A 22669-nucleotide genomic window follows, 5' to 3' on the forward strand; every position below is an offset into this window, starting at 1 on the left:
TCTTGTGTTGGTAGCAATCTTAATTTAGGGCTGATGGAAGGAACAAGTAATAACCCAGGCCAAAGTTCCAGAAGACAAGTTTCAGAAGCTCTGGCAAATGCAGGAGGGGTCTAGATAACAGGCACAGGGTCAAGACACAGGCAAGCAAGCCAAGATAATGTCCCTATTCAGAAGACATGTTAAACCATGGCTTTAACCACAGTGCTTAAACCTGTGGTTTAAGGTATCTTCTGAACAGGGCCATAGAGTCAGCCAAAGCAGAAGTAGTCCAACAGAGTTAGGCAGCCCAATACATACACAATCCAATAGCAGGGTCAAGCAGGAGTCCAAGTTGGGTTCAAGATGGGCGAAGAAACCGGGAGAGGCTGTTTCCAGCAGCTACCAAATGCTGACTGCTGGACTTTTCCTAATAAAGGTTGCTGAGCCACACCCAGACTCAGCTGCTACTGAAATTCCCTCTTCATCCCAACAGTTAAAGCTGCAGGAGATATACTAGAGTAACCAGATTTAAAAGAGGGCAGGGCTCCTGCAGCTTTAACTGTTGTGATGAAGAAGAAATTTCACCACATTCTCCATATATACAAATGACACCTGCTAAAATTCTGTCCTATGTTTCCCTATGGGCAAGTGCTTTTCAATGGATCCCTATGGGCAAGCATGGCTTCTCTATGGAGAATTCTGTCCTAGCTTTCCCTATGGGCAAGTGCTTTTCAATGGATCCCTATGGGCAAGCATGGCTTCTCTATGGAGAATTCTGTCCTAGGTTTCCCTATGGGCAAGCATGGCTTCTCTATGCAGAATTCTGTCCTAGGTTTCCCTATGGGCAAGTGCTTTTCAATGGATCCCTATGGGCAAGCATGGCTTCTCTATGCAGAATTCTGTCCTAGGTTTCCCTATGGGCAAGTGCTTTTCAATGGATCCCTATGGGCAAGCATGGCTTCTCTATGAAGAATTCTGTCCTAGGTTTCCCTATGGGCAAGTGCTTTTCAATGGATCCCTATGGGCAAGCATGGCTTCTCTATGCAGAATTCTGTCCTAGGTTTCCCTATGGGCAAGTGCTTTTCAATGGATCCCTATGGGCAAGCATGGCTTCTCTATGCAGAATTCTGTCCTAGGTTTCCCTATGGGCATGCATGGCTTCTCTATGCAGAATTCTGTCCTAGGTTTCCCTATGGGCAAGTGCTTTTCAATGGATCCCTATGGGCAAGCATGGCTTCTCTATGCAGAATTCTGTCCTAGGTTTCCCTATGGGCAAGTGCTTTTCAATGGATCCCTATGGGCAAGCATGGCTTCTCTATGCAGAATTCTGTCCTAGGTTTCCCTATGGGCATGCATGGCTTCTCTATGGAGAATTCTGTCCTAGGTTTCCCTATGGGCAAGTGCTTTTCAATGGATCCCTATGGGCAAGCATGGCTTCTCTATGCAGAATTCTGTCCTAGGTTTCCCTATGGGCAAGTGCTTTTCAATGGATCCCTATGGGCAAGCATGGCTTCTCTATGCAGAATTCTGTCCTAGGTTTCCCTATGGGCATGCATGGCTTCTCTATGGAGAATTCTGTCCTAGGTTTCCCTATGGGCAAGTATGGCTTCCCTATGGGCAAGTATGGTTTCCCTATGGGCAAGTACTGTCCTTTGTTTTAGTACGTCCCTTTGTTAACGAGCTCTTGCTTCCTAATCAATTGCCTTTAGATAGAGAAAGGACTACAAAAGTAGAGCCTCCAACTGCAGGAAGTGTTTACCTGAGACCTGAATTAAGTTTAAACATTAACACTGTTTTGCCTCTAAACCAGCAAGTAATATCGGATTACAGTCACCAGAGAGTAGACAAAGAATTGGAAGCCCAGAATCCTGCGCAAGCTGCCTGTGTGAAGCCAAATATTGGTACCACTGTACTTTTATTTTTAAATGCACCTTTGGCTTCTCAACATCACAGGTGAAACAAATCCAGACCAATCAGTTTGCAGACAGAATGCTCACCCATGCCAACGCCCTAGGAGGCAGTAAGACAGTTATATTTTTGTGCTTTAATAACCTTCCTTTGTTTAGAAAGCCGTGTAGACAGACTCAAGACTAGAAAGGTGTAAACCCTACTGATCTTAGTGGGGCTTACTTCTGAGTAGACATATTTAGGATTGTGCTGCAGCTCTGTTTTTAAGGTGACACAAGATATACACACACACACCCCATGTTTACCAAAAGAACAGTTTGCTGGTTACTGCATTATTTTTGCATGAAAAAATGGGTTTTTAGACACCCTAATATAAGCAGGGGCAGATAGGAATTGTTTTAGGAAGCCCTCTGGAAAAGGTGCTACTGAATCCTTTTTAGCCAGGAAGGACCTAGGGCATTGCAATTTTCTCCTGATCCTGCTGGAGCCTAGATTTTGGGTGTGGGTGTGTGTGAGGAGAGAACACACAGAGGCCTGGTTCAGACAACATGCTAAACCATGCTGCAGTCACAGACACACAGTAGCTCTCTCTTTAACATTTGATTTTAGCAGTCTTGTGTTGGTAGCAATCTTAATTATAGGGCTGATGGAAGGGACAAGTAATAACCCAGGCCAAAGTTCCAGAAGACAAGTTTCAGAAGCTCTGGCAAATGCAGGAGGGGTCTAGATAACAGGCACAGGGTCAAGACACAGGCAAGCAAGCCAAGATAATGTCCCTGTTCAGAAGACATGTTAAACCATGGCTTTAACCACAGTGCTTAAACCTGTGGTTTAAGGTATCTTCTGAACAGGGCCATAGAGTCAGCCAAAGCAGAAGTAGTCCAACAGAGTTAGGCAGCCCAATACATACACAATCCAATAGCAGGGTCAAGCAGGAGTCCAAGTTGGGTTCAAGATGGGCGAAGAAACCAGGAGAAGTTGGGGAGAGGCTGTTTCCAGCAGCTACCAAATGCTGACTGCTGGGCTTTTCCTAATAAAGGTTGCTGAGCCACACCCAGACTCAGCTGCTGCTGAAATTCCCTCTTCATCCCAACAGTTAAAGCTGCAGGAGATATACTAGAGTAACCAGATTTAAAAGAGGGCAGGGCTCCTGCAGCTTTAACTGTTGTGATGAAGAAGAAATTTCACCACATTCTCCATATATACAAATGACACCTGCTAAAATTTCCTTTTCAATACAACTGTTAAAGATACAGGATCCCTGTCCTCCATTTCATATGGTCACCCTACTACTGACTCCACTCCATTCTATTCCTTTAGGTAAGTTCAAAGGCTGTCTTCATAAAAAAAATACTGTGCAGGATTTCATAAAGGGGGGGCATGTAGTTCTGAGGCTCTAATAATTAGGAAGCTCAGGTGTTTTTATCTACTTAAACAGTAATGGCAGAATTCAACAACTTTTGAAAAAAGTACAACTAAACCAAAATATTTTGTTTAAAAAAAAGCCCTTAAAATGAGAACCCAGTTTCAGAACTGAATAGTCAATGACTTTAAGCAGATAAAAATGTGTGGACATCTTAATCACAATAAAGCTTAGTCCTTATTAATCATAATAAAATAACATATATTGCAGTCCATGCTTTCCTATAGCCATTCTGAAGGAACCTAACGTGACCATGCACAATGTGGGGACCATTCCAATGGAGTACGCCTCCAGCAAAAACTCTTAGGATGCTTAGGGTCTCAGTTCAAACCTCCACAACAATTATGGGGCTCCCCCTTTTTTGGGGGGGCTGCCTGACAGCCCAGTGCTTTCCTATGGCCGTTCTGATGGAACCTAAGGTGCCTGTGTGCAATGTGGGGGCCATTCCAATGGAGCATGCCTTCAACAGGGGCTCTTATGGTGCTTACAGCCTTATTACCAACCTCCCTGAACTTTTTGGGGGCTCCCCCTCTTTTTTGTGGGGCTGCCTGACAGCCCGATGTTTTCTTATGGCCATTTTGAAACCGGCCTGTTGTAAGGTGTGGGCGTCGGGAGGGGGCTCATATAGAAACATCTAAATAATGTTTGGCATGTTGCGACAAAATTCCTTTCTCATATTTGGGTGTTTGAGAACTGGTGCTTATAAAGCAGTGTATAAAACTGTCATTACCCTCTTTTTATTGCATTCTGATTTCTTCTTGAAGTTGGGGATGATCCCTAGAACCACAGTGTTGGGGGGTCGTAGTAGTTGTTCCCTAAAACCGCTCTGTTAGTTTGTATTTTGATTCTGTGTGGTTTTCTATGAAAACTGAACGTTTAACTCCTTTAGGGATTTTGATTTGTAGATGATCCCTAAACTCCTCCAATGATTTCCTATGGCCATTCGGAATAAACCAATGCATTTCAATGGCCATTCGGTGTCCTTCGGTTTAGTATGTCCCTACACTTGTGCTAAAAGGGAAAGGATAGCTTCACATGTGCACTCTGAACAGGCCAGCCACTCTGTGAGAGACTGGTGGGGTTCACATGTCACACTAACCTGGAGTGTGTGGCAAACTATGCTGGGTAGGTGCTTATGCAAACAAACTATTGTGTTCCCATCAGATGATCAGGCAAACAACCTACACAGAATAGTTTATTGCCCCTCCCCTTCCCCCTTCCTCCTCCACTTCCTGAAGCCCAGCCAGCCAGGCAGAGGTATCCCAGCTTTCTCTGTGGTGAGAATAGAGATTGCTTGAGAGGAGCAGAGTGGTGGCAGCATTTTTGACTGCTCTTGCTGAGCAACTCTGTAGGCAACATCCCACAGACACACACGCTATCCCATCATGGGTTGTACTGGAAACAAACTATCATGGGTTGTTCTGGAAAAAAACCCCATCATGGATTGTGTGAACCCAGTCATAGTGTGGGGCTAGAAATCATATTGATCTTGTGTTTCATGTTACTCCACCTGAAGGTGATTGTAGAATTCCAGAAATTGGTAGGGGCAGGATGCCATGGACATCCATCGAGTCCAAATTGCAGTGGCCACTATATAAATGGCTTCAGTTGTCCATGCTCTGGTAACCTCCAAGTTAGATTACTGCAATGCGCTCTACGTAGGGCTGCCTTTGAAGACAGTTCGGAAGCTGCAGCTCGTGCAAAATGCAGCGGCCAGATTGATTTCGGGAACCAGAAGGTTTGACCATATAACACCTGCTCTGGTCCGCTTGCACTGGCTGCCTGTATGTTTCCGAGCCCAATTCAAGGTGCTGGTTTTGACCTATAAAGCCTTACACGGCTTGGGACCACAATACCTGACGGAACGCCTCTCCCAACGTAAATATACCCGGTCACTACGTTCAACATCTAAGGTCCTCCTCCAGGTGCCTACTCCGAGAGAGGCTCGGAGTGTGGCAACGAGGGATAGGGCCTTTTTGGTGGTGGCCCCCAGACTATGGAATGATCTCCCTGACGAGGCTCGCCTGGCACCAACGCTGCTATCTTTCCGGCGCCAGGTTAATAATAATAATAATAATAATAATAATAATAATAATAATAATAAATTTATTTCTTACCCGCCTCTCCTTTTAGATCGAGGCGGGGAACAACATTAGAACAGGAATCAATACATCTTAAAAATTCATGATTTAACATTGATCTGGATAGGCCTGCCGGAAAAGGCTAGTCTTTAAAGCTGCCTTAAAATCACACATAGAGTTAATTTTACGAATCTCCTCCAGCAGGCCATTCCACAATCTGGGGGCGACAGAAGAAAAGGTCCTCTGGGAAACTGATGTCAGCCTAGTTTTAGCTGACTGAAGTAAGTTCACCCCAGAGGACCTGAGTGTGCGGGGCGGACTATATGGGAGAAGGCGATCCCGCAAGTAACCTGGACCCAAACCATTTATGGCTTTAAAGGTAATGACCAACACTTTGTACTTTGCCCGGAAACTAATTGGCAGCCAGTGGAGTGATTTTAATGTTGGTGTAATGTGGTCATCCCTAGGTGTACCGGTGACCAACCTGGCTGCCATATTTTGAACTAGTTGAAGTTTCCAAACTAGGTACAGTGGTAGACCTATGTAGAGCGCATTGCAGAAGTCAAGCCTTGAGGTTACCAGCGCGTGCACTACTGTCTTTAGGTCTTCTGACTCTAAGAAGGGGCGCAGCTGGCGTATCAGCCGAAGCTGATAGTAGGCACTCCTGGCCGTCGCATCTATCTGGGCTGTCATTTGGAGTGACGGATCCAGGAGCACCCCCAAACTGCGAACACAGTCTTTCAGGGGGAGTGTAGCCCCATCCAGAACTGGCTGACACACCTCCAAACCTAGGTCAGAGCCCTTGACAGCAAGCACCTCTGTTTTGTCTGGATTCAGCTTCAGTTTGTTTTTCCTCATCCAGCCCATTACTGCCTCCAAGCATTCATTCAGAGGAGACACACTATCCTTAGCTGATGCTGTTATCGAAGGCATAGAGAAATATATTTGGGTGTCATCAGCATACTGATAGCACCCCGCCCCATGCCTCCGGATGATCTCTCCCAGCGGTTTCATGTAGATGTTAAACAGCATTGGGGATAGGATGGCACCTTGTGGTACGCCATACAACAGCTCCTTTTTTGAGGAGCGACTATCCCCAAGCATCACCATCTGGAATCTACCTGAGAGGTAGGACCGGAACCACTGGAGCACAGTGCCCCCGATTCCCAAACCCCTCAGGCGTTCCAGAAGGATACCATGGTCGATGGTATCGAAAGCTGCTGAAAGGTCCAAAAGTACCAGCAGGGACACACTTCCCCTGTCAATACTCATGCGGAGATCATCCACTAAGGCGACCATAGCTGTCTCAACTCCGTATCCTGCCCTAAAGCCAGTTTGAAATGGGTCTAGAAAATCTGTATCATCCAAGACTGCTTGGAGTTGGAAGGCAACTGCCCTCTCAATCACCTTGCCCCAAAATGGAAGATTTGATACTGGTCTGTAATTATTAAGGTCCAGGGGATCCAGGGAGGGCTTTTTGAGAAGCGTCCGTACCACTGCTTCTTTTAAACATGGTGGAAAACTCCCCTCCCTGAGAGATGCATTAATAATATGTTGTAGTTGTAGTCTAACTGCATCTCCTCCCTGGGCGACCAGCCAAGAAGGACAAGGATCAAGAGGACAAGTTGTCCTCCTTACTCGTCCAAGCAGCTTGTCCACATCATCAGTACTCACCAACTGAAACTGATCCAATGTAATCCTACTCACAGAGTTGCTGGACACTTCAGCTTCAGCTTCTGTTATAACGACGGCATCTAAATTGGCTCTTATCCGAGAGATTTTATCTGTGAAATGATCATTAAATGCATCACAGCGAACTACCGAAGGCTCTAAAACTGGGTTCAGGGGAGGAGGTGCCCGAGTTAGACCCCTTACCACCCTGAACAGTTCTGCTGGACGTGAATTCGCAGACGCAATGCGGTCAGAGAAGAAAGCTTTCTTTGCTGCACGCATTGCCACCCCATAGGAACGAAGATGTTCTCTATGACGTGCCTTGTCGGATATGAGACGAGTTTTCCTCCATCGGCGCTCCAGTCGTCGACCTTCCCGCTTCAACTTCCTGAGATCTTCTGTGTACCAAGGTGCCCGATTGGAAGCAGGTCGGAGAGGACGTTTGGGGGCAATCGTGTCGATAGCCCTAGTTAGGTCTTGATTCCATCTATTGACCAGGGCTTCAACAGGATCGTCGACAATACCAGCCATAGTACCCTCTAAGGCTTTCTGGAATCCAAGAGGATCCATCAGCCTTCGAGGGCGGACCATCTTAATAGGTCCGCCACCCCTGCAGGGGAGGATGGTAGCCATGATATTAACCCTGACCAGAAAATGGTCTGTCCATGACAACGCAGAGGTATTTATCACCTCCGCCCACAGATCTGTCTGTTCGGAGCTGAAAACAGCATCGAGGGTGTGACCTGCTGAATGTGTGGGTCCAGAGACCAATTGGGATATGCCCATGTTTGTCATGGATGCCATGAACTCCCGAGCTGCACCTGATAAACCACTCCCGAAAGGGATGTTGAAGTCGCCCAGGACCAAAAGCCTGGGCGACTCCAACACCAACTCCGACACCAGTTCCGTAAGCTCGGCCAGGGAGTCTGATAGGCAGCGGGGTGGCCGGTACACTAACAGAATCCCCAGTCTATCCCTGGTCTTTAGACTCAGGTACACACACTCTATGTGATTCAATTCCCGGACAGGAAGTCTGGTCAGGTTGAGATTATCCTTATAGACCACAGCTACTCCGCCCCCCCGTCCACTTTTCCTCACCTGCTCGATAACACAGTACCCAGCTGGGAGGGCCTGGGCCCATGTTGGGCCACTGTCATCTCCCAGCCAGGTCTCTGTGAAACATGCCAGGTCGGCCTCCTCATCTGTGAGGAGATCATAAATTATATTTGTTTTGTTTTTAACCGACCTGGCATTGCAAAGGAGCAAGGAGAGGGTCCGTGGTTGGCTTGGTTCATTCTCCAAGTTCCCCAGGGTGGCAGGGCGACCGGAAGGAAAGATGGGTGTTAAATATCTATCTCTCCTTCCCCTGTAATGGCACTTCACCCTGCCATCACCATATCTCCCTCTGCCCTGCACAACTTGAATTGTCGCCTCCTTTCCATTATACATTATACATCTACAATAACTTCACAATAGCAAATTAACAACAATACACAATTAATAGGGGAAATTAACAGATTATTTAGCTCAATTTGACCGGGGGGTGGGGGGAATTGAATGGCTTCTGCCAGGTGACCGTTGCTGGAAGGGAGCAGGAGGGATGGCTGAGCAGGTGTCTTCTCAGCAGAGCTCCTCTTCTCTGTCTCCTGCAGCCTGGTGGAATGGCTGCTGCCAGGTGACAGTTGCTGGAAGGGAGCAGGAGAGATGGCTGAGCAGGTGTCTTCTCAGCAGAGCTCCCCTTCTCTGTCTCCTGCGGCCTGGTGGAATGGCTGCTGCCAGGTGACAGTTGCTGGAAGGGAGCAGGAGAGATGGCTGAGCAGGTGTCTTCTCAGCAGAGCTCCCCTTCTCTGTCTCCTGCAGCCTGGTGGAATGGCTGCTGCCAGATGACAGTTGCTGGAAGGGAGCAGGAGGGATGGCTGAGCAGGTGTCTTCTCAGCAGAGCTCCCCTTCTCTGTCTCCTGCAGCCTGGTGGAATGGCTGCTGTCAGATGACAGTTGCTGGAAGGGAGCAGGAGGGATGGCTGAGCAGGTGTCTTCTCAGCAGAGCTCCCCTTCTCTGTCTCCTGCGGCCTGGTGGAATGGCTGCTGCCAGGTGACAGTTGCTGGAAGGGAGCAGGAGAGATGGCTGAGCAGGTGTCTTCTCAGCAGAGCTCCCCTTCTCTGTCTCCTGCAGCCTGGTGGAATGGCTGCTGCCAGATGACAGTTGCTGGAAGGGAGCAGGAGGGATGGCTGAGCAGGTGTCTTCTCAGCAGAGCTCCCCTTCTCTGTCTCCTGCAGTCTGGTGGAATGGCTGCTGCCAGATGACAGTTGCTGGAAGGGAGCAGGAGGGATGGCTGAGCAGGTGTCTTCTCAGCAGAGCTCCCCTTCTCTGTCTCCTGCGGCCTGGTGGAATGGCTGCTGTCAGATGACAGTTGCTGGAAGGGAGCAGGAGGGATGGCTGAGCAGGTGTCTTCTCAGCAGAGCTCCCCTTCTCTGTCTCCTGCGGCCTGGTGGAATGGCTGCTGCCAGGTGACAGTTGCTGGAAGGGAGCAGGAGAGATGGCTGAGCAGGTGTCTTCTCAGCAGAGCTCCCCTTCTCTGTCTCCTGCAGCATATGGCGGCACATCTTAATCACCCACATGTTTAGTTTTTAATCGGTTTTTAATGCTTTATGTGTATATGTTCTGTGTTTTAGAGTTTTAAATTTTGTATACTTGTTTTTATCTCAATTTTAGAATTTCTGTAAACTGCCCAGAGAGCCCTGGCTATGGGGGTGGTATATAAGTGAAATAAATAAATAAATAAACAAATAAATAAATAAATAAAATGGCATGGGGAAAAAACAGGAAGGGGAGAAATAGGGAAGAAGTAGCTGTTTGTTTTGCTATGTTACAGTAATAGGTTTTTTAAATTAAAAAATGATGCTTTATTGTTTTAATGTTCTCTAATGCTATTGATAATCACTTTGATAAGGAGATGCCTTATAAAGTTGGAACATCTATTTAGTCCCATTATTAAGATACAGTTAGATATGTGTAATTAATTTCTTTTAAAAATGCACTATTACCGGTTTTGTTTTCAAAGGAATCTCTTCTATTGCACCTTTGCCAAAATACCTCTGACCAACTTCCTTGGTGGATTGTGCTAGAAATTGAAACCTAATCACAGCTCAATCGAAACTTCAATAGGCTGCCGTGTATCTTTGTCATAGAGGATGACTATATCTTTTAACCTGAGCACTGAAATTGCTTGAGAACAGCCATGGCCTGAAGGAGAGACTGTGGGAGGCCTGTTTAAGTAATAAAAGAGTAATGTCCCATCTGGGAATATGTAGCCATTTGGCTTAGATACTAGCAATAAAACCCTCCGATGTCCCCTGAGAGCAGTGTGAAACCTCTGCTTACTTTATGTAGTTAGACTGTAGTCTAACAGTTTCAGTTCTATAATACATATTTCCCTGGAAGTCCACTGTCATGTCTAATGTCTGCTCATGCACAGGCGGGACCTACTGCTAGTGCAACAGGAGCTAACGGTTCTTAAAGTATAGAGAAATGGCTGGAAATGCTCGTTTCCAGAAGTGCCATTCTGCCATGCCCGGCATAGCCTGGGCATGGGGAGGCCTTTGTGGGTGTGGGAGAGGATGAGACATGCCTGCTTGCCATTGGCTGGGCACCTCATGGCCACGAGGCTGAGAGGGGACTAAGAAGTCTTAAAAGAAAGGCTCTCCCCTCTCAGCTTGCTCTTTGCTGCGTGGCTCGCTCCCTCCCTCCCTGTAGACAGTGTGGGCTTGCTGGTTGCCATTTGGGGCCAAATAGGAATTTTTTACACATGTACTGATTTGTGCATGAGTTTTTTTTTGCCTATTCCACACTGTAAGACAGCTTGGGAGCAACAAATAGGTTAATTTGATTCAATTTGGTCACATTTTATTTGGCGCTAGGTATGGGCATCCAGAGGGATTGCAAACTGGTGAGCATTCACAAGCGCTGTTCAAGGTGACTGGTAAGATCTGAGGCTCCCAGCTTTGAGCCCCATGGCCTGCCTGGGAGATAAGGCTTACCTTTGGGGCCAACCCTACTCACCCACTCTGAACCTTGCAGTCTGAGCTGGGGGTAACAAAGGAAGGTCTCCCTACCCCACAAAGGGCAGGCCCGTGGGAAGGCGAATGGTCCAGCGCTTGCCCATGGGCTACGAATGGCTCGCCCGATCTGAAGGGCCTGCAAGCAGGCCATACTGGATGCCCGATAGGATTTCAACCCTTTTGCAGATCATTAAATAAATGTGGCCCTGTTTAAACCCAGCTATTGTTGTCTGTCTCATTATTTCTCAACCTACGCACCACAATGGGGCATGTCAGCAGAACTTGCAGAAAGGAGCTCTGCTGCTGACCTGTCCTTATCTGGAAAGAGTGTTTGGAGCTAAATTGCAGGCTTGCTTTAAGCAGTACTAACTTCCTTGTTGCACTAGCAGTGAGTCCCACTGGCACAACGGGATGAGCGCAGGTGCAGATACTGCCAGTATTAGTTACTGCCTAATTATATCTGTAATGGTGCTATATCAACTGGCAAAGTAGCCAAGCAAATCACCAGGGTACAAACAGCTCTGGATCAGTTGTGATACATATAGTGAAAACAATGTACATGTTCAGATACAGCATCCTGTTTAATACAGCTAAGGCTATTGTCCTACATGCAGAATTTTAAACAATATTTAAGGAGGTGTGGCAAACATTATTGCAATGATGGTTTGTTTTTTGTTATTATTTTTTAAATTCACTTACTGTTCTGCATAGGTTTTGCTCCAGACTTAATCATGTGTAGAGTAAAATCATTGAACTTAGTGGGGCTTCAGTTAGCTGTAACTAAATTGCACCATTAATGTCAATGAATCTACCCTAAGCATAACTAACACATAGATGATAATGGATTATATCCAATGTTAGGTAAACTTAAGTCCCATTCTTCTTTAAGTAGGACTAACATTGGATATAACCCTTGATGTTTTATGATGGAATCTCTTTTTTCTTATTGTTAAGGCTGCTTATTAAATTTACTCAATGAACATCTGATTCTAACCATGTTTACTTGGAGGTAACCTCATTGAAAGCAATAGGTACATAAGTATACATTACTAGTATCAGGCTGTGTTTTTTTTAAAAAAAAAAACACAAAATATTAAACTAGTGTTTATAGGCAGCATTCAGTATTTTCAATAAAATTCCACTGCTGAATTAGATGATGATGATGATTCCATCAGTTATGTGTGGCAAAGTCCATTGCCTTCAGTAGGTTTTAAACTACTGGACACTGTTATAGTTTTAGTTTCTCTGGATATTGCATTTTAGGATGTTTCAACTTGTGATCAAAATATTAGGCAGAGTCTTATATGTGAATTTCTCAGGTTTTCATAATCTTATTAACTAAGCTGTCTGCACTGTTCTCATTTCACAGGGATGCAGACAGTTGCCATGAGGGTAACTGGCTGTTCTGTCAAGGAAGAGAAGAAATTATTAATGGACATTTCCCCCTCCCTGTGCAACCAATTATCTGAAAATGGACTTTATTCATAACCATTTCTATCCTGATAGTGTGATCTTAGTAGAAGTCATCTTGTGATGGAGTAACTGCTGTGGCCTTTGGGGTCTTTCAAAAAGGTATCGTGCTGGACTGTTATTAGTCTTTGTGATGAATTCTGAGTATGTGTGGTTCAGTGCTAAAACACAGAGTAAAATGGTGGGGGCTGAACTTTTGAAAATGAATTATTTTAGGCTATTAAATATACCACATGCAATTTGCAGATATTTTATCCTAAGTAGTACCATTGTCAGATACTTTTATAATGCTGTCATTGCTTATAATAATTTCAAATGCATATATTTCAATATAGGGGGTATGCTATAGATGCAGTTCAGCAGAGATGCAAAGATCTAAGTTCCATTCATTTAAGGAAATTCTGCTTTTCCTCTCCTCCTCTTCCTCTTAATAGAAAATACTTCACAGTATTTTGAGTGCCATCTCTCCAAGTAAGCTGTGAACTTTTTGAACCAAATGTTGGTCCACTGTGTTGTTTGAAATGTTGTTGTGGAAACATAAAAGGCAGATTTAGGCTGAAATTCTATGCACACATTTATTTATTTATTACATTTTTATATTGCCTGATAGCCGAAGCTTTCCGGGCAGTGCACAAAAAACATATAAATACAATAAGTATACAAGAAATTAAATGTTAAAAGTTTAAAGTGCAACATAAAAACAAATAAATTACAGTGCAGGGAAACCTTGTGTAAAGAGGTTTAGGAGGCATTTAAAAGCTATTATGTTTTCTGCTTCCTGAACTGCACAAGAGAGGGTTTTCTAGAGCATGGGTGCTGCTACAGAAAAGGCCGCCCACCAAATTTCTTCGTGATGACATTCTGTCTTCCCACATTTACAGGGTGTCAAAGAAGATGTGGGTGGCTGCCACCCTCAAAAATGAGTTTGAAGTTCTTTTCCAAAGTCATATAATAACATTACATGGTGTGGATTAAGCTATGTTCAGGAAAATTGTTGCAGCTCTAAAGTAATGAACTGATTTGGACTTACTATACACCAAACATATATTAGTAGTGGAAGGGCTTGAGTTACAAAAATACGGTAAAATATGGCTAAAGCTTTGGATTTAGTGTTTTTTATCCCACACAGTTAGACTATAACATATTTGTTAGCCAACTCATATCTATCATTTGATGCATGAAATGACCAAAACAGATTGTTATTTGTGAAGTTATGACTCTGAACAGCAGGCATGTTCATACCACCCACATCTTCTTTGCCACCCTATGCACAATTGATCTGGCATGGGTGCTGCTCTTAACAAACTGAGGACAATAACTCATTTTCTAAAGCACTTTCTGGATGTTGGCTGGCCTACTAAAAGGGAATGAATTATTATTATTATTATTATTATTATTATTATTATTATTATTATTTATTCATTATGCCTCTTCATTGTCTTCCAGGGGATTTATGCATTACCAACTAAACACAGTATTTACAGCTTGCATTTTTCTGGGCATTGTGCTAAAAAGATTCTGCTGTTAGTTATGTATTTATTTTTAGGCTGAATATTCTGTCATTGATGAAGAGTATAATCTTGAAATTCACTTTGCTAATTGCTTCTCATACAAGTACAATTTAATAACAGATTGTGAACATTCACAGAGTCCAACTTCCTTTACGTTTTCTTATTCAGATGGAAGCACTGGCCCAGGTCAGTGAAAGGGTTAACTGACCATGTAATCAGGAAGAGGAATCCATACCACAACCATGAAAAGGTACAACTCACGGACTTACTAGAAATAAAATGTGTTGGCCCACAAGGCTACACTACAAAACAAACACCCACAAGGCTACCATACTACAGATTTTCTTGTCTCCCATCTACCTTTAATTTAAGTCTTGGAGAAGTGGGCTTGTCTACAAATGCCTTTCTCTGTGTTGTGACATACTCTGGATAAATTGGTTGGGTTTTTTTAAGCCACTGTGAATTTAGTATGCTGTGATTATGTAACCCAAACTCTCTCTCTCTCTCTTGCAGGCATTGTCTTTAATTGCCTGTTGCCTTAGTTTGAAAGAATAATATCTCACTCAGGTCTGAGGACTCAGGCTGTTGCCTGATAGGTCCCAAAGCTCTGTGGTACATGTGTACATCCTAGTGGGCTCCTGCCCTTCATCACTTGCCACACATGTGCTGGTCCCTTTGCCCAAGGCATGTTATGGTTGGAAAAACGATTTCCCCAGCTTTTGTGTGCTCAGTTCAACCATAACTCACAAACCATTGTAAGTTTTGCCACTATCTTTAGGTGGAAGTGAGACCTGAAATTTTTCTGTTCAGTACAGGACAAGGCTTTTCTGAGGGTGCAGACAGGCTGGAGCCCATTAATCAATGAGCCCTTTTTAAAAGTCTAAAAGTCACCTTGGCAGGATCTACACTACTGCTTAAAAATGGTTTATAACAGTAGTGACAACTGTTGGGGCCCAGGACACACTCCATATACAGTTTTCAAAACATTTTAAAAGTGTCATACCCTGCTTGGTGTAGATCTGACCCTTGTTTCAAATAAACATAACTGGAATGGTTATGTTAGATAGCTCTCAGCTAGGTATCCTTCTGCTAGCTGCTCCTTTTATACTATTTTCATCCAAGTCAGTATACTCTGTATACTATACAGAGATGCAAGCCACTTCCTGCGCTGTCCTGAAATAGGGAGCTAAGATAGTGATGTTATCAAACCCATGAAGTACTGTCAGCAAACCAATATATAGTAAGATCAGCAGGACAATGCATGAACCTAAATCAACGGATTTATAAAAGTGCAAACAACATATGCTGTTAATAAACTGCACCATTTCAGACTTCAGATAGGGATCATAGCATTCTTCTCCCCAATATCTGGGTTCATTTTTAACATGCATCTCAGAGAGTTGGGCTCTACCTCGTAAAAAGCTTTTTGGCTGTCTACTCAGCAACTAGAAGAAAAGAAATTAGTAAAAAGAGAAGTCGGACCTTTAATTTTTAGCATCTATATGCTTGTTTATTTTATAACATTTGGATAAATTATTTAAAGGGATGAAAAAGTCTCCCCTAGTTATTATTAAAGCTTAGGTGTACATACACAGAACATGAAAAATAATAGTCTCCCTTGGCCTCCCTCACTGTCTGGAAATGTAAAATTATAATGAGCCTCATATCCAGAAGCAAGGCAAGTATTCAACCACTTACGGAACTAATGATCCATGTGAAGTCATCTTACCCAATTAAAGCCAATAGAGAATTTCTGGGCAGTCAGCTAAAGGAATATATATATATATATATATATATATATATATATATATATATATTTGGCAGACAGAATTGTTCATCTTATATTTAATTGTTTGTTACTTCTAATGCCATTGTTTTTGTTCTTGTTTCATTTTGATCTCAGTTATACAAACCTCTTAGCATGGGCAGCTCTTACTCACCAAAACCTCTAACTGTGATGAATTCTACCCTGGCCGTATGCACTGAGAAGCTCTATGAACTGCTGTTGCTCCATGATAAGCTTAGAATGGATTTGTTTATAGCACATCATCACAAAGAAATAGATGTAGTTGGCCAGTATTGGTGGCATCTACAATGAGCTTAGAACAGCAGTCGCGTGGTTTCCTCATCATGTACTGCAAGGGTTAACGCTCATCATGGACTGCATTTTCGGGGTGACAGTTCACACTGTGGGAGGAATTTGGGTATGTCACAAAACTGACATTTGGGTCATAGCTAGACCTAAGGTTTATCCCTGGATTGTCCAGGGGTCAAACCTGTTCATCTAATTGACACAGAGGGGATCCAGTGCTCAGGCAGGGGCAAACCCTGGATGATCCCATTATTAACCTTAGGTCTAGCTGTGGCCTTGGTGTAATGTGATACCAGAAAATGTATTCTACACAATGTAAAATGCATTCAACTGCTGTCCATCCCACCTCCACTTTCTAAATGTTATGATTCCCAATAGGGATGTGCTCCGCTTCTAATCGGACCGGCGAATTAGAAGCGGAGCGGGGGGCTTCACCTCCCCTTAAGGCGGAGGCGAAGAGGATTGGGGGGCCGGCGGAGCGTGGCGAAGAGGATCGAGGTGAAGGCGGATCCTTCGCCTCGATCCGGAGCTCCGCCGGAAAGGTAAGTGGGGTTTGCCGGGCCCTGCCGCTGTCGCTGTCGCCCATGCGGCGACAGCGGTAGGGCCCGGTAAACCCCCCCTCCTCTCCCTTACCTGCCTCCGTCCGCGGTCCCTCGGCTTCTTCTATTGAGCCCGCGGTTCAACCAGGAAGTCTAGGCTGCACTTGTGGCCCAGACTTCCTGGCTGAACTGCGGGCTCAATTGAAGAAGCCGACGGACCGCGGATGGAGGCAGGTAAGGCCCCCCTCCCCCTTGGTCCCTTACCGGGCTCTGCCGCCATCGCCGCACGGGTGGCGATAGCGGCAGGGCCCGGTAACCCCCCCGCCCTCCTCTCCCGGCCTTACCTGGCACCACTCCCCTCCACTGCGGAGCTCCGATTCGGAGCCGGAGCTCCGCGGCGAAGAGGAGCAGAGTATGGGCGGAGTGGCGCGGAGCGGGCCGATCCGAAATTTTTGGATCGGCCCACGGGGCGGAGCGGGGGGTCCGTGCACACCCCTAATTCCCAAGTTGGCAATACAATAAAATATTGTAACAATCATAAACCATAAAATAAACAGATCCCTTCTATCTTATCCATCCCACCCCAAGCCAGTGCTGTCAACAGCTTAAAAATACAGGGGAAAGAAGTATATGTGTTGAGTTTGGGAATATAATGGGTATGGCTAAACCAGGATTAGAGTCCAGCTTTACTGCAACTAGGGTGCAATCTCATGCATTTTTAGACAAAAAGAAGTTCTAAAATTCCTAGCATTTCCCAGCCAGCCATATCAGATTGTGAACTTTATTTTGTTCTCTTTGGGCAACAATCTGTGGGCCTTTTTGTGCATGTTTTCCTGAATTACAGATGAATTGGGCACGTTTTTGAAATGTGCACATTTTCTCATTGATTACAATTTATGCACATGTTTCGAATGTATGCATTTTTGAATGCATCTTTGCAGTTGTTCCACAAATCATATTGCCAGCTCAGAAGTGTACAGATTGTGACCACAGATAGGGGTTTCATCTGCATTCAGTCCTAGGAACTGTGAACTGGGCAAATTCAGGTCAAAAGCAAAATTTCTCATACATCCCAAGTTTTGATACAATAGGTATATGGTATGTTGACCCACTTGTTCTCTAATCATTCCCTCACTTCTTGCAATGAAGAAAATTCTATTTGTCAGTAAGGTTTCCAACTTGACTTTCATGCTCTTTCAGGAGTGATTTTATTTAAAAGACAAACTGGAGTAGGAGTAGAGGGGTGAAACTCCTGTTCCATTATAATAGCTATAGCTGTCGACCTCAGTCCAGTCAGTCAGTCACCCTGAGTGTTTCCATTCAGGAGGCTTTCTCAATCAAACCAACTTCACAACAGAACACTTTGTAAAATCATGATCTGCTTCTTACCTTGTGAGAATAATGATCTATGTCCCAATGTATAAAATATGTGTGTGCCACTATTTGGTTTTAATTAGGTTAACATTTTTCGTATCACTTACCCACCCACCCCACCCCAGCATGGGGGGGACACAAACAGCCCTCTCCGAGAATAAGGTGATGGTGACAAATGAAGCAATTTAAATTTACAAGCAAAATATTGCCTTTCGTAAGAATATGCAGCTTTGTCAAACAATTTGGTCAAAGCCGAATAAAACTAGGTCACATTGTCATTGCATTTCCTTGTGATGAATACATAGCAGTGCTCTGAAGGGAAATTAGGTTTTTAATGAAAAAGATGCAATTTTGAAAAAGATTTAGGTCTTTACATATTTGAACTATGTTAGGGTGATAAATCACCCTTAATCGTGAGAAATACGTAGAACATTCCAAAAAGAGAAATCACAGAAATAATTGATGCCTGGAATTGTCACTAAAGAGAAACTGCGGCTTACAACATTCCTTAGGAGCACCAGTTTATTATATATCACACAGGTGTATTATGGGATGGAAACACAGACAACTAGCTCCTAATACAGTGGTGATAAAACTGTGGTCTATGAACCATTGTGGCCTAGGGCCTCATCTCATACAGCCCATAGGCCCTTCATCTCATGGGCCCTGAACTCCCTTTGGACCTACTCTGAGCTCTGTGGATGCTGCAGTTCCAGTCTTTGCTATCAGGCTTCAGTTTAGAGTCTTGCATATACACATGAGAAAGAGCTGTGAGACAAAATAAGCATAGAGGAAACCATGTTTCCCATGTCTCCCACACTAGAGACATTCAAGAGGCAGCTGGACAACCATCTGTCAGGGATGCTTTAGGGTGGATTCCTTCATTGAGCAGGGAGTTGGACTTTTCGGCCCTTTCCAACTCTGCTATTCTATGATTCTATGTACATAAAGAAGTAGGGATACTCAAGGAATTTGTTGGGACAGAATTCCTAGGTGAACTCACTTGATCTGCACCTCCCAGACAAATGTGTGGAATGGAATGCAGTCTTCCTGAGGGATTCCATCCAAATAAATTGTAGGAAGTGGTCTATGAGCTGCCTTTTAATTTAACAAATGAGAGCCACTTGGAGTGGCTAAAAAGTGATGGCTTGCCGGGAGAGATTCATCAACTTAACAGTCTTCCAGAATTTAAGAAAACCATAAAGACTGATCTCTTCCAGCAGGCCTACCCAGTTGAATTTTAAGATGCCTTTTTAATAATGTGCTGCTTTTAATACTGTATTAGTTTTAAATGTTTTAATTAGTTATATGTATTTTATGGTGTTTGCATTTGTGTTGTAAACCGCCTCAATCCAGAAGGAGAGGCGGGTTATTATTATTATTATTATTATTATTATTATTATTATTATTATTTGTGGAAAATGGGGCTGCAAATGCCTCTGGGAGTGACAGGACATGATGGCATCCCATCTCTTCTGGGGACATTGTATGAAAAAAAATATGGCTAACAGATCAAAAATTGTTCCACTTGGGAGGGTTTGTATGTGGGAAGAGAAGATTTGTACTTGAGAACCTGCTCAGAGGAAAATCCTGATTTTGAACACAGAGTAGGTAATGGGAAGTAGAGGTGTGCCCAACACAAGATACGATTTTGACCCTGAGTAAGTGCTTTTGGAAAAGGTCCAGTTCTGCTCAGATGAATCTGAATGCTTGTCAGCTTCAACACGGGTACTGAACTTGAGTCAAAATCCAGAAACCCAAGGCTTGGTTCCTCCCATTGACTATCATGGTAATTTGTTAAAATCTAGATCTGTTAAACTACAACTCCCATCATCCCCAGCTAGCATGGCTATGATGGAAGTCATAGTCCAACACATCTAGAAGGCACCAGGTTGGGTAATTTTTTGTGAACTGCCCAGAGAGCTTCAGCTATTGAGCGGTATAAAAATGAAATAAATAAATAAATCCAGGATGGAGTATTCAATAAATGAGATGCCAACAAAGAAACAACTAATTTCATGGTCCCAACCCAGGCAATTGCACCCAGAGTTGGTCCTTAGTACAAGTTCTTAAAACATTTACTTCCCTGTAATAGATAGATAGATAGGATAGGTGGCTGAAAATGTTGCACTCATGTCCTGCTTGTGGGTTTCCTGTGGGCAGCTGGTTGGACACTGTGTGAACTGAATGTTAAGTATATGAAAAGAAATACTTGCTTAGTCATTAAAATTGTGTGTGTATGGCTATCTCAGGGTTAAACAGAGAAAGTCTATCTGTGGGCAATTACCTTGAGATAGAGGCTGTTCTGGGAACCTTGCCAAGATTCTAAGTTAGCCTCATCACAGCTGTATGTAATGTAGATAAGAATTGTGTAAGATGTGTATATAGTTTCTCACTTGTGTAAAATGGAACTGATCACTGCTTACTGATCACTGCTCTCTAATCACTGCTCTCTGTGTATGCCTCAGTGTGCTGATCTGAACTGATCTGAATTGAACTGCACAGAAGCCTGAAGGAAATAAACCAGCTCTGCTGTGTAAGACCTGCGTGATGTGTGTTTGTTTCTGAGCACAAACAGAGTTCCAGAAGGAGAAAAGTTCTGGCAATAACCCAACACTGAATGCTGGACTAGATGGACCCTTGGTGTGAACCAGCACAGCTCTTCTTATGTTCATCCAAATGGTCTGAGCAGTGGCTAAGAATGACTTGTAGGGAAAGTCTCACATCCTCCCACCCCCGTGTAAAGAGCTGCTTTGGTTGAGAGGGAGAAAATATATTTATATGTAGATATGTGATAAAAATGCCTGTAACCATCACTAGACTTATGAATGTCATACTGGCTTTGAAGTTCTACAAAGATTTTAGAAAAGATGGCAAAGTAAGCTTCGGCTGTCTGTGCTCCGCATCCGTATCGATAAATCCAGCTGCTCCCTTGTCTTTTCACATCAGCTACTCTTGTTATATTATCAGCTTTTAATCAGGGGGTGTAATGTAAATAAATCCAATAGTGTTGCTTGTTGTAAGAACAGATAATCATCACCCACTTGGAAAATAACAGTATTGGCTTTTCAGTGTTTCTTTCCCCCCCATAAGCTCCACAGCTTCCCCTCGCATTTATGTTGCTGCAGGAACCTATTATCATGTCACAATGTTCTCTTTCATTGACATTATCGCTTTAGGGAGGTAAGTACCTGCATAACCAGCAGTGTTGGGTTATGCAAAAGGGTTTGTAAGATGCATATTATCACTGTAATTTGAAATCCCTATTCCAGCATTTCCTGCTGTAACTTTTGCTAAAGTTGTCCATCAGTTTCAGCAGTGCTTAAAACAGCAATTTTGCAACACTTGCTTAAGTTTAAATATGTAAAGAACTACACAAAAAATATTTGAGACTTTAATGAGGAATGCAGAAACTTCAGTTTATAGGCCTAATCTGACATCATTCAGCCCACTGACATCATTCAGCCCAAGGAGGGCCAGGTGTGGGCCAAATTGCCGCCCTCACAAACTTGTTCTGCACACCTGCTTGATACCCCTCATGTTTTGAATAAAACAAGTCTTTCAAGAGCATTCTGTGGCAGACACAATATGTACAGAGTACTCAAACAGCAGTGCAGTAGATATAAACCATTTGTATAAATATTGTATTTTAAGCAACATAATAGAAACACTTAAAAGAACAGGGGGATTGAAATAACAGCGAAAGCTTTCAATATAGTTCCTCAACTCTAAAACTAACAGTAAAAGGTTTAATTGCTCTTGTCAGTTGTACCTTTGTTTCAATTTGAGTAAAACCTTCCACTTAGATTAGAAATCCATTAGCCTCACTGCTCTCACACCTGTTCCGCAGCACTGCTACCTAGGATAAATGCACTCTCACTATTTCCAAGTAATTCTTCAGACTCCATTTCCTGCATCGCTCTTTCTGACAGACTCAGATGTTTCGACTATCCATATGCATTGGTTTCCATCCTGAGCTCAATGGGGCTTACTTTTGAATAGACACGTGTAGAATTACACTGTAAATGAAGCAAATATGTGACTTCTTTACCATGTTTATTTCACTCACATCTTCAATATTCCTTAAACTGAAGCTGCACAAGACAGCCTCACCGCAATAGAAGAAACTTTTGTGCCAAAACCTTCTCTGATCATCCAACTGCAACCAGAGCTAAAACAAAATATGAGTTGAACATATTACAATTTGACAGAAAGATCAATCACAATGCTAACAAACAGCTCATGAAATTAGAACCAACTTCTACTGAGCTTTGAATTTGGCATGGAAACTGTTCTGAAACATCTCAAACTTTTAAGGGTTTTCTCAAAAGCACAACCTACTTCAGCTTAGCATTATAGCTGCAATTATTCAAAATTACAAATCTTACTGCTTATGTCCAACAGCTGGTGATAGCATAGTAGGTTGGAAAGCAATGGCTTTAATTAATTAATTAATTACTTGGATATCCCACTTTTTAACCAAGGTTAGCTCCCACAGTAGCTCACCATTAGAGAGACCATCCAGAAACAGACAGAGGCCAGATCTACACCAAGCAGGATATT

The sequence above is a fragment of the Elgaria multicarinata genome, chromosome 5 (genome assembly GCF_023053635.1).
Source record: "Elgaria multicarinata webbii isolate HBS135686 ecotype San Diego chromosome 5, rElgMul1.1.pri, whole genome shotgun sequence".
In the NCBI taxonomy this organism is placed as follows: Eukaryota; Metazoa; Chordata; class Lepidosauria; order Squamata; family Anguidae; genus Elgaria; species Elgaria multicarinata.